Source organism: Bos taurus, chromosome Y (genome assembly GCF_002263795.3).
Source record: "Bos taurus isolate L1 Dominette 01449 registration number 42190680 breed Hereford chromosome Y, ARS-UCD2.0, whole genome shotgun sequence".
Taxonomy (NCBI): Eukaryota; Metazoa; Chordata; class Mammalia; order Artiodactyla; family Bovidae; genus Bos; species Bos taurus.
Genome location: NC_082638.1, coordinates 23,954,972 through 23,967,936, shown reverse-complemented (window position 1 = coordinate 23,967,936; position 12,965 = coordinate 23,954,972).

Here is a 12,965-nt window from a genome sequence, read left to right as displayed (position 1 = left end):
GGTGTTTTATTTATTCATTTTTTCAGTATTATGTATCTGCCTACTCAGTGAAAAACATTAGAATCATTCCAATATGATTTCTAATTTCTATTAATTTTTATCATTAGAAAAAGAACATCATTCTGAAGTCAAGAAAGGCAGCATATAAAACATAACAATCCACAATCTACAGGATGCATAAAAAGCAGTTCTAAGAGGGAAGTTTACAGCAATGCAAGTTTATTTCTTAGGAAGCAAACAAAACACTCAAATATTCTAACCCTATATCTAAAGGGACTAGAGAAAAGAATACACAAATTCCAAAGATAGTATAAAGAAATCATGAAGACTAGAGCAGAAATACATGAAATATAGACTGAAAAAACTAAGAAAGCTCAAACTAAAAACCTGATTTTTGAAAAGATGAAGAAAATTGATAAATCTTTAGCCAGACTCATCAAGAAACAAGAGGAGTCAAAAATCAGTAAAGTCAGAAATGAAAGAAATTATAACCGAAACCACAGAAACACAAAGGACCTTATGAGATAATGAAATAAACTACATTCCAATAAAATGGACAATCTAGAAGAAATGAAAAATTTTCAAGAAATGTACAATTTCCCAAGATCAAATCAGAAAGTAGAAAATATGAACTAATTAGCCTCAACAAGCTCAATCTAAAAAACAAACAAACAAAACTCTCATCAGAAGGCTTCAAAGTGAACTCTTCCAAACTTTTAGAAAAGAGTTAACACTTTTATATATCAAACTATTGCAAAAATTGCAAAGGAAGGAATGCTTCTGAACTCATTCTACATGGCCAGCATTGAAAGGTTGTAGTTGAATCACGCGAAGACACTGGGATTCTTGGCCCCCGGAGGAGAAGAATTCAATCCGGGGCCAGAGACAAGGCTTGATCGCTCAAAGCTTTTGTGTAATAAAGTTTTATTAAAGTATAAAGGAGATAGAGAAAGCTTCTGACATAGACATCAGAAGGGGGCAGAAAGAGTACCCGCTTGCTAGTGTTAACAATGAAGTTATATAATCTAAAGAATATCTGGAGGTTGTAAAGACCTCATCAGACCTACTCCCATAATTTACATTTTAAGATAACACTGTCCTCAGGCAAGATACATCCTTGTAAAGACCAGGTCTACTCCCATAATTAACATTTCAAGATAACAGAAGGTTGAATCCAAAGACTGTTCTTAGGCAGGATACATTATTGTTATATAATCCTAAGGAATGTGGAGAAAGAAAAAAAGTTTGTCCTTTCTTCCTCCTTGAGAATTCCAGACTCCTCTCTCCTTGGGGACCCCTAGACTCCTTATCAACCTGCCTAGGAACTGACTCTCTCATTTCCCCCTTTTCTTTTAGGATAATTATGTTGCCTAGTGAAAAGGGGCGTTGTTCTCATTCCATAACTACTTCCAAGCTGACAAGGGGTGTTGTCCCTAAATTGGTGAGGCAACATATTCTCCTAATACTCATATTGAGGATATCTGGTCCAGGGGCCCCAAATAGTAGCTGGAGGTAGCTACAGCAGTAGCAGGAGTTTGAGCAACCATTTGTAACTTAAAAGCTTTCATGCTGCTAGAAACAAATCCAGTTATACAATTACAGATGCAGGGAGCAAACAGCAAGAACAAAACAACCAGAATTATTGTAATTAAGATAGTTGTCCACCATGGAGAACTAGTTAATGTTTCCCAAAGTGAGGCAATTGAGGCTTCAGGAGTATCCATGGCCCTAATCATCCTATTCATGTGGTTAGTAAAATGGGTAACATTCGTGCTCATATCAGGTATATATATACAGCATTGGGTATGAACAATGGCACAAGTTCCTCCTTGTGCAGCTGTCAGGATATCTAGAGTCAATCTGTTTTGTAAACCACCTTTCTAATTTGTGCTTGTTCAGCATTAAGAGCTGAAATAGCCTTTGGAGAATCTTGTAATGCCTGTTGAGTAAATTAATCAAAGCATCTAGTCATAACATAACATCTGTAGTTCCCAAAGAGAGAACAAACGCTGCAGCCAAATAATCATACCAATGAAATACAGACCTTGCCCACCGAGTTTTAAGGTGGGGTAAATTAGCAGGCTTTTCTGGAAGCTCTGAAAATATAAAGCCATGAGTAAAGACTAGACCCAGGGTAAATCTCTCTATCCAACCAGGAGGAAGCCATGCTCATAGGTAAGAGCCACATACCCAATAAGTCCCGTTTGGAGCAAGCCAGCATGACTGAGATATCCAGTCCCAATTCGTGCCTGGCCAGACAAAGGGAGAACCTGAACTGGGATTGGAAAACATGGGAATGATTACATTGCATGTTTCCTGAGACAAATATCCCAATTGTTTCCAATCACTGTAATTAAGTTGTTGGCTAACTTTTGGGGACAGCTCTGTTTGTTCCCAGCATATAGAGGCACTAGATATTAAATGTCCTTTTTTAGGAGTTAGCCGTGTAACCTCATCCCATATTTGATAAACGTCAGGTAAAAAACCATTAGATCTAGACCTATTTACCTTATATGTAGCAAAATAGTTATTGAACCAAGACAATGTATAATCAAAATTAAAAGTCACATTATGTCCATAGTTAGAGTACAAAGTGTTGCACCAGTCCATTTTAGGGTTGGTAGATGTCATCAGATGAAGAAGAGGCATCACATGTGATTGTTGTAAGGTATTCACAGACTTGGAGAAAGTCTTTTCCTTGAGGTGGGGATGTCCACCAAGGGAAGCCTTCCACTGATGAAGAGGGGAGCGCTCCGCAGACCCAGAAGTTAGACCGATTGTGGAATGCAGTATAGGAGTGAGCCCAGGACAGGAAGACATTGTCTTGGGGATCCAATAGCAGACTCAGGATATTTGGAGTCAGCAGAAGTAAGCTCACATAGATTATCAGGCCCATCCTCTGCCCTTTGCTTAACTCTAGAGCTCGGGTCAGGGCCACAAGCTCCGCCAACAGAGCACTGGTTCCTGGGGGAGAGATTTTGCTTCCAAAACCTGTTCAGCAGTCACCAGGGCGTAACCTGCTTTACGTTTTCCATCCCTGAACAAAAGAGCTGCCATCTGTAAATATTTCCATGTCAGGATTGTCTAATGGTGTATCCTTTAGATCCTACCAAGCTGCATGGTTTAAAGTTAGGAATTGAGAACAATCGTGATCAGGTGTTTCATTTTCCTTCTCAGGAAGGAAAGTGGCAGGATTTAAATTTCCACAAACTTTATGCTTAGTTACTGGTCCTTCTAACAACAATGACTGATACTTAAGAAGCCTACTGTCTGTCATCCAAATATTAACCTTAGAATTTAATATTCCACTTATATCATGAGAAGTCAGTACAGTAAGGTTTCATCCATTAATTATTTTTAAAGCTTCAGGTGCTAATAAAGCCGCTGCCCCAATTACTCTTAGGCAGTGGGGCCAACCACGTGAAACTTCATCTAATTCTCTGCTTAGATAAGCAATAGGTTGCTGGTGAGGCCCTCGGGGTTGTGTAAAAACTCCCAATGGCACACCTTTTCTTTCAGTGACAAACAAATTAAATTCTGACCCTATGGGCAAGCTCAGAGCTGAAGCTTGCAGGAGAACAGTCTGAAGAACCTGAAAAGCCTTTTGAGTTTCTGGAGACCAAACCAATTTGTCGGTTTGGGCCTGCTGAGTTTCAGCTATAAGTTTATATAAAGGCTGTGCAAGTTCCCCGTAACCTGGAATCCAAATGTGACAGTAACCTGTGATTCCCAAAAATCCTCTCAATTGTCTTAAAGACATAGGTAGGGGGTGATTTAGTATAGGTTTAATTCTCTCAGGGCCTATGGCCCTAGACCCTTCTGATATGATTAGGCCCAGATATCTAACCGATTGTTGACAAATCTGAGCCTTTTCTCTTGATGCCTTGTAACCACAGTCTGCCAGAAAGTTTAAGAAATCTTCTGAGGCTCGTGAACAAGCTTCCTCTATCTCAGCACAGAGCAAAATATCATCTACATATTGTAACACCACTGCTTCAGAGCTATTAAAGTTTTGTAGATCCCGTGACAAACTTTGTACGAATAAGTGAGGACTGTCACGAAATCCCTGGGGCAAAACTGTCCAGGTTAACTGAGAAGCTGGCTGCGTAGGGTCTTCAAAGGCAAATAGAAATTGACTTTCTTCCACCAAAGGCACTGAATAGAAAGCATCTTTTAAATCAATTACTGAAAAATATTTGGCCCCTTCAGGAATTTCAGACAATAGAGTATAAGGATTAGGCACCACAGGGTGTAAAGGAACTACAGCCTCACTTATTATTCATAAATCTTGAACTAGTCTCCATTTACCATTTGATTTCTTTTTCTTTTTTTTCTTTGGGAGGCCGCAGGTACTCGAACAGTAGCCGAAGCTTCGTCCCACGCTAAGTGCGGCCCAACCGGTTACAGCTCACCCATTTGATTTCTTTATACCCAAAATAGGAGTGTTGCAAGGACTATTACAGGGAATTAATAGTCCCTGCTCCTTTAAATTTTCAATGATGGGTTTTAACCCTTCCTCAACTTCAGGTTTCAGTGGATACTGCTTATGTGGAAATATGTGCGGGTCTTTGAGCTTAACAACTACAGGAATAGCATTTTGTGCTCGACCCACAGATTTTCCATCCACCCATACTCTAGGATTTACATTTTGTTCAGCTAAAGAGAGAGAAAGGAAGGGCTCCATATTCATGAAAACAGAGGCATGGACCTTGCTCGGTATATCCCTTCCCAAAAGTGGTGACGGAGATTCTGGCACAATCAGAAACTCGTGTGAAAACAGCACAGAATCTCAGTTGCAAGATAAAGAATAACTGAAATTATACCTTTTGGTTCGTCCAGACAGTCCCATTATGGAAGGGAATTGGGAAGAAAGTGGGCCAGGGGTTTCAGTAAGCACAGAATAAGTTGCCCCAGTATCTAAAAGGAAATTGATGGATTGGCCCCCCCCACAATTATTAATACCCGGGGTTCCTCAGGCATTAGGACGGGAGCTTGTGTGGTGACCCCCGGGCACCTTCAGTCCTGATTGTCTTGAGAGTGCAACCCAGGAGACCTACGCCTCTGGGGGCAGTCTCTCTTCCAGTGTGGTCCTTTGCAGACCGGACATGGAGCCAGGGGCAGCTTAGATGCCTGAGGGCAATCTCGCTTGAGGTGCCCCTCCTTTCCACAGTAATAGCAAGCCCATCCCTTTTCACCTGGGCCCCTCTGGGCATTTTTCTCAGGCTGTTTAAGAACGTTTTTCATAGCCATGGCAAAGGCTTCTGCCTTTTCCTTTGTCTTTTTTTTTTTTTTTGCCTTTGTTTTTTTCCCTCATATTCCCTACCATAATAGACTCTCTGAGCCAGTTGTAACATAGTATCTAAAGACTGATTTGATCGATATCCCTGTTTTAATAGCTTAGGGCAGATATCCGAAGCTGACTGAGTGAGAAATCTATCCTTTAAGGTCACTTTCCCTCTTCACTTTCAGGATCAATCTCAGTGAATCTGCGAAGGCCTTTTCTCAGTCTATCTAGGAATTTACCAGAAGCTTCCTTTTCCTCCTGTTCTATGTTTGCCATCTTGCCGTAGTTTAAAGGCTTAGAACGCGCCTGCCTAAGTCCTTCAAGAATACATCTAACAAAATGACTCTGATCCCATCTTCCTTTAGCTGTGTTGTAGTCCCAGTCTGGTTCTATAGTTGGGACCACCTGATTCCCAGTGGGGAGGGCCGCTATCTCGTTCTCCCTCTTCCCTACTGATTAATTACCAAGCCATTCATCTACATAAGCAACCGCTTTTCCCAAGCGGTTGGTCTTTGACTTGGGAGTCAGCGTTTGTCCCAAGATATACATCACATCCTTCCAAGTGAGGTCATAAAGCAGAGTAACACCTTTAAAAGCTCTCATATATTTTTCTGGGTCCTCTAAATAGTCTCCCAGATCCGCCTTGATTCTTTGTATTTCTTGATAAGAGAAAGGCTTATTAACTCTCACAGACTGATTATTTTTCCCGGTGGGTGTTTCATAAAGAGGCAACAGCTTGTGTGGCTGTTCCTCAGTCTCTCAGGCTGCTCTGCGCATATGATCCCAGGGATAGATTGGAGAAACCTGTCTTTCCTCTTCTCTTTGTCTCCTGTCCCCCATCTTCGATGGTCTGAGTTTCTACTGAAATCAGAGTAGTTGTACTGAGACAGGAGTTGTTTGGACCTCCATGTGAGCAGTTTGAATCCCAGTTTGGAGGGACAGGACAGGAGGGAGCTGAAGGTTTCACACCCAAATCTATACCCTTAGGACATAAGTCTGGCATATTTAGCAGAGAGAAAAAGGGCAACACATATGCTACTTCTACCAATTTCCCTTGTTCCTTACAGAACCGTTCTAATTGTAGAACAGTAATATACTTTTGAAACCCTCCAACTGGCCACCGTTCACCGTCCTCCAATGGATACCGTGGCCATGCAGTATCACACAGGAAGACCAGGTGCGTCTTCTTTAAGCCCTGGGGATCAAATCTATCCCAGTTTTTCAGGATACAGTTCAAAGAAGTGAGGCTGGAATTGTTAGCTCCCATCTGTAAGAGAAAAAAAAAGCGACCAAGGCCATGTTTCTACTGGAGGCATCCCTTCCTGCTCTAGATGGGGGTGTAGACAGACGTTACACCAAAAGCTTTTCCTTCCTGGTCAGACTTAGTCTGTCCCTTACCGACACAGGCGCCATACTCGTCCCTCCCGGTTCTACCACTGACATGGGGTGGGGATGTACCAGGGGTAGACTTGATAGCATCCCTACTTGATGTCCAGCTCTTCACCCTTAACCTTGCTTACCTCTGATGTCACCCAGGGTGAGTCAGAGTAACCTTCTGGAATGCCTCCCAAGCTAAGACTGCTGTGGGAAACATTCGTCACCTGAGTGCCTGTGCACGACACAGAGTATTTCCTGACTACAATAAGACAGACGTAAACATAAAACTGAGATGTTCTTTTCAAGCATCACCACACCAGTATAACAGCCTCCTCTGATCCACTAAGAGCTGGCGTTACCAAAGAAGAAAAAAAAAAAAAAAAAACCCATTGCAGTCCCAATCTGAGTAACCTTTAACCTCAGAGATGTTCTGGGAGCTAGAGCTCCATCTAGCTTCTGAACTTTCAATTCCTAGCGAGGCTAGGCGCTTTCTTGACTACCAATCCAAGTTTTGGACCTAAGCCACAGTACACAATAACAGTATAGATCACAAATCCCTTGAAAGTCTATGATCCAATAGATTAGGTTAGTACTTCTAATTCCCAAGGAGTTATGAAATGGTCAAATAGACTAAAAAGTTTGACCAAGAAAGGAGAGTTCGGTCCACACGCTTTGCCCATTTCTGGTCGGTTCCTGAAGGAGACATTGGGTGCCTCTTGGCATTGGCAGGTCGGTGTAACGCCCTGACAGGTTTCTGCCATAAGCCGTATGAGACCACCGTGGAACCGCAGAGCAGGGCTCCTTACTTGCTTCACGCAGGGCATGCCATTCATTCACACAAGCACATGGTAGAGTTAGTAAAGCACAGCAGAAAACGTGTTCACTAAGAGAACAAAGAACTAAAGCTCCAAGCATCCTTACCTTGTCCTGAAGAATCCTGGACGAGCCCCCAAGATGAAAGGTTGTAGTTGAATCACGTGAAGACACCTGGATTCTTGGCCCCCGGAGGAGAAGAATTCAATCTGGGGCCAGAGACAAGGCTTGATCGCTCAAAGCTTTTGTGTAATAAAGTTTTATTAAAGTATAAAGGAGATAGAGAAAGCTTCTGACATAGACATCAGAAGGGGGCAGAAAGAGTACCCGCTTGCTAGTGTTAACAATGAAGTTATATAATCTAAAGAATATCTGGAGGTTGTAAAGACCTCATCAGACCTACTCCCATAATTTACATTTTAAGATAACACTGTCCTCAGGCAAGATACATCCTTGTAAAGACCAGGTCTACTCCCATAATTAACATTTCAAGATAACAGAAGGTTGAATCCAAAGACTGTTCTTAGGCAGGATACATTATTGTTATATAATCCTAAGGAATGTGGAGAAAGAAAAAAAGTTTGTCCTTTCTTCCTCCTTGAGAATTCCAGACTCCTCTCTCCTTGGGGACCCCTAGACTCCTTATCAACCTGCCTAGGAACTGACTCTCTCAGCATCACCATGATACTAAAACCAGAAAGAGATATCACACACAAAAAATAAAATTATAGGCTAGTATCACTGATGGACATACATGAAAAGTCCTCAATAAAATATTAGCAAACTGAATAAAAATACATTAAATGGATCATACACCATGATCAAGAGGAAATTATCCCAAGACATAGCAAGGATGATTCAATATCTGCAAATTAACCAATGTGATACATAACATTAACAAACTGAAGAGTAAAAACAATATGATCATTTCAAGGGATGCATAACAAACTTTTGATAAAATTCAGCATCCATTTTGATAAAAATTCAACCATGTGGACATAGAGGGGAGATACCTCAAATTAATGAAGGCCATATATGCAAAAGCCACAGCAAAGATTATACTCAACAGTGAAAAGCAGAAAGAATTCCAGGAACAAGGCAAGGATGCCCACTCTCATGACTTTCATTCAACAAAGTTTTGGAACTCCTAGCCACAGCAATCAAAGAGAAAGAAATATAAGGAATTCAAGCTGGAAAGGAAGAAGTAAAACTGTCTCTGTTTGCAGATGACATGATATTATATATAGAAGATCCTAAAGATGTCACCAGAAAACTCCTACAACGCATCAATGAATTTGGCCAAGTTTCAGGATATGCCAAATGTGTTGCATACTAACAGTGAACCATCAGACAGAGGAACTGGGGAAGCAATCCCATTTACAACTGCATTACAAAGAATTAAGCTCGGGGACTTCCCTGGTGGTCTAGAGCTAAAGAGTCCTGGCTTTCACTGCAGGGGGTGGGAGTTTGAACCCTGGTTGGGAAACCAATATCTCATGTGCCTACCAGTGTGGACAAAAATAACAAAAATAATACATATATACGTAAATACCTAGGATAAAAAATCTAACCAAGGAGGTAAAAGACCTATAGTCAGGAAACTGTAAGACACTGATGAAAGAAACTGAAAATGTCATACACAGAATGCAAATTTATACCATGGACTGAAATAATATTGTTTCTGAATTGACTGAAATGACCATACTGCTCAAAGCAATCTACAGATTCAAAGCTATCCCTATTAAAATACCAAGGGAACAGTCTTATGGACTTTGTGGGAGAGAGAGAGGGTGGGAAGATTTGGGACAATGGCATTGAAACATGTATAATATCATGTATGAAAAGAGTCACCAGTCCAGGTTTGATGCACGATACTGGATGCTTGGGGCTGGTGCACTGAGACGACTCAGAGGGATGGTAAGGGGAGGCAGGAGGGAGGAGGGTTCAGGATGGGGAACACATGTATACCTGTGGTGGAGTCATTTTGATATCTGGCAAAACTAATACAATATTGTAAAGTTTAAAAATAAAATAAAATTTAAAAAAAATACCAATGGTATTTTCTACAAAACTAGAACAAATCAATTCTAAAATTTGCATAGTAACATCAATGACCATGAAGAGCCAAAACAATCTTGGAAAAGAAAAACAGAGATGGAGGCATCTGACTGCACTACAAATCTATGGTCATCAAAATAGTATGGTATTGGCATAAAAATAGACACATACGTCAGGAAACAGAATATAGAGCCCTGAAATAAACCCACATGCTTATTGTCAACTAGTCAATGACAAAGGAGGCAAGAATATACAATGGAGGAAAACAGACTCTTCAATAAGTCGTGCTGGGAAAACTGATAGCTACATGCAAAAGAATGGAACTACAACATTCTCAAACATGGTATTAAAAAATATATCAAAATGGATTCAAGACTTAAGTTTAAGGCTAGAAACCATAAAACTCCAAGAGGAAAACATAGGCAGAACACCCTTGACATAAATTGTAGCAGTGTTTTGGGGGATCTGCCTCCTAAGTCACAGTAAAGAAATTTAAAAACACACAAACGAGCCCTAATTAAAATGAAAAGTTTTTTTTTTTTTTTTTTCCAGAGGAAAGGAAACCATCAAAAAAATGAAAAGATGGTTAACCAACTGAATGAGAAAATATAGTCAAAATATTTGACACGACCTTTGAGGAGTTAATATATAAAATATAAACAGCCATCCAACTCTAACTGAAAAATAATACCTAACTAAAAAATGGAAAGAAGGGACTTCCCTGGAAGTCCAGTGGTTAAGACTCTGCCCTTCTCTTGCAGGGGTGGAGAGTTTGATCCCCAGGTGAGGAACTAAGACCCCACATGCCGCAAGACCAAAGATACATTAAAAAATAGTGGTTAGAAGACCTGAATAGACATTTTCCCAAAGGAGACATATAGATGACACATGAAAAGATGCTCAGCATCGGTAATCAGAGAAATGCAAATCAAAATCACAGTGAACTATATATCCTTACAAGTGTCAGAAGGTCTGTCATCAACAAGACAACAAATAACAAAAGCTGGAGAGAATATGGAGAAAAGGGAACCCCAGTTCATTATTAGAGAGAAGGTAAACTGGTGCAATCACTGTGGAAAACAGCATGCAAGTTCCTAGAAAGCTAAAAAGAGAACTACCATAAGATACAGTAATTTCACCCCTTGGTTATATCCCCCCAAAATGAGAACACTAATTCAAAAAGATAACATGTACCCCAATGTTCTTAGCAGCATTATTTACAGTGCTCAAGATATGGAAGTAACCTAAAAGTCCATCAACAGAGGAATATATTAAAGAAGTGTATATACACACAAACACATACAATGGAATACAACTCAGCCATAAAAATAATGAAATTTTGCCATGGGCCTGGAGGGCATCATGTTTAATGAACTAAGATGGAGAAAAACAAATACAGCAAATGTTACTTATATGTGGACTCAAACAACAACAACAAAGGTAGAACAGAAGCAGACTCACAGATATAGAGTGTCACAGTCTTCATAGACCAGGACCTGGGGACTGGAGTCGATAAGAAGGATGAAGGAAGCCCAAGTCTAGAGTGAAACAAGGGTACTTTATTTGCAGAAACGCATGCTTATATACCTTCAATAAAATGAATCAGTTCAGTTCAGTTCGGTTCAGCCGCTCAGTCCTGTCCAATCCTTCATGACCCCATGAATCTTAGCATGCCAGGCCTCCCTGGCCATCAACAACTCCGGGAGTTCACCCTAATTCATGTGCATTGAGTCAGTGATGCCATCCAGCCATCTCATCCTGTCATCCCCTTCTCCTCCTGCCCCCAATCCCTCCCAGCATCAGAGTCCTTTCCAATGAGTCAACTCTTCACATGAGGTGGCCAAAGTACTGGAGTTTCAGCTTTAGCATCAGTTCTTCCAAAGAAATTCCAGGGCTGATCTCCTTCAGAATGGACATGTTGGATCTCCTTGAAGTCCAAGGGACTCTCAAGAGTCTTTTCCAACACCACAGTTCAAAAGCATCAATTCTTCGGTGCTCAGCCTTTTTCACAGTCCAACTATCACATCCATACATGACCACAGGAAAAACCATAGCCTTGACTAGAAGAACCTTTGTTGGCAAAGGAATGTCTCTGCTTTTGAATATGCTATCTAGGTTGGTCATAACTTTCCTTCCAAGGAGTAAGCATCTTTTAATTTCATGGCTGCAGTCACCATCTGCAGTGATTTTGGAGCCCAGAAAAATAAAGTCTGACACTGTTTCCACTGTTGCCCCATCTATTTCCCATGAAGTGATTGGACCAGATATCATGATCTTCATTGTCTGAATGTTGAGCTTTAAGCCAACATTTTTACTCTCCACTTTCACTTTCATCAAGAGGCTTTTAGTTCCTCTTCACTTTCTGCCATAAGGGTGGTGTCATCTGCATATCTGAGGTTATTGATATTTCTCCCAGCAATCTTGATTCCAGCTTGTGCTTCTTCCAGTCCAGTGTTTCTTATGATGTACTCTGCATATGGGTTAAATAAGCATGGTGACAATATACAGCCTGGATGTACTCCTTTTCCTCTTTGGAACCAGTCTGTTGTTCCATGTCCAGTTCTAACTGTTGCTTCCTGACCTGCATACAGATTTCTCAAGAGGCAGGTCAGGTGGTCTGGTATTTCCTTCTCTTTCAGAATTTTCCACAGTTTATTGTGATCCACAGACTCAAAGGCTTTGGCATAGTCAATAAAGCAGAAATAGATGTTTTTCTGGAACTCTCTTTTTCCATGATCCAGCAGATGTTGGCAATTTGATCTCTTGTTCCTCTGCCTTTTCTAAAACAAGCTTGAACATCAGGAAGTTCACAGTTCACATACTGCTGAAGCCTGGCTTGGAGAATTTTGAGCATTACTTCACTAGCGTGTGAGATGAGTGCAATTGTATGGTAGTTTGGGCATTCTTTGGCATTGCCTTTATTTGGGATTGGAATGAAAACTGACCTTTTCTAGTCCTGTGGCCACCTCTGAGTTTTCCAAATTTGCTGGCATATTGAATGCAGCACTTTCACAGCATCATCTTTCAGGATTTGGAATAGCTCAACTGGTATTCTATCTCCTCCACTAGCTTTGTTTGTAGTGATGCTTTCTAAGGCCCACTGGATTTCACATTCCAGGATGTCTGGCTCTAGGTCAGTGACCACACCATTGTGATTATCTGGGTCATGAAGATCTTTTTTGTACAGTTCTTCTGTGTATTCTTGCCATTTCTTCTTAATATCTTCTGCTTCTGTTAGGTCCATAACATTTCTGTCCTTTATTGTGCCCATCTTTGCATGAAATGTTCCTTTGGTATCTCTGATTTTCTTGAAGAAATCCCTAGTCTTTCCCATTCTGTTGTTTTCCTCTATTTCTTTGCATTGATGGCTGAAGAAGCCTTTCTTATCTCTTCTTGCTATTTGGAACTCTGGATTCAGATGCTTATATCTTTC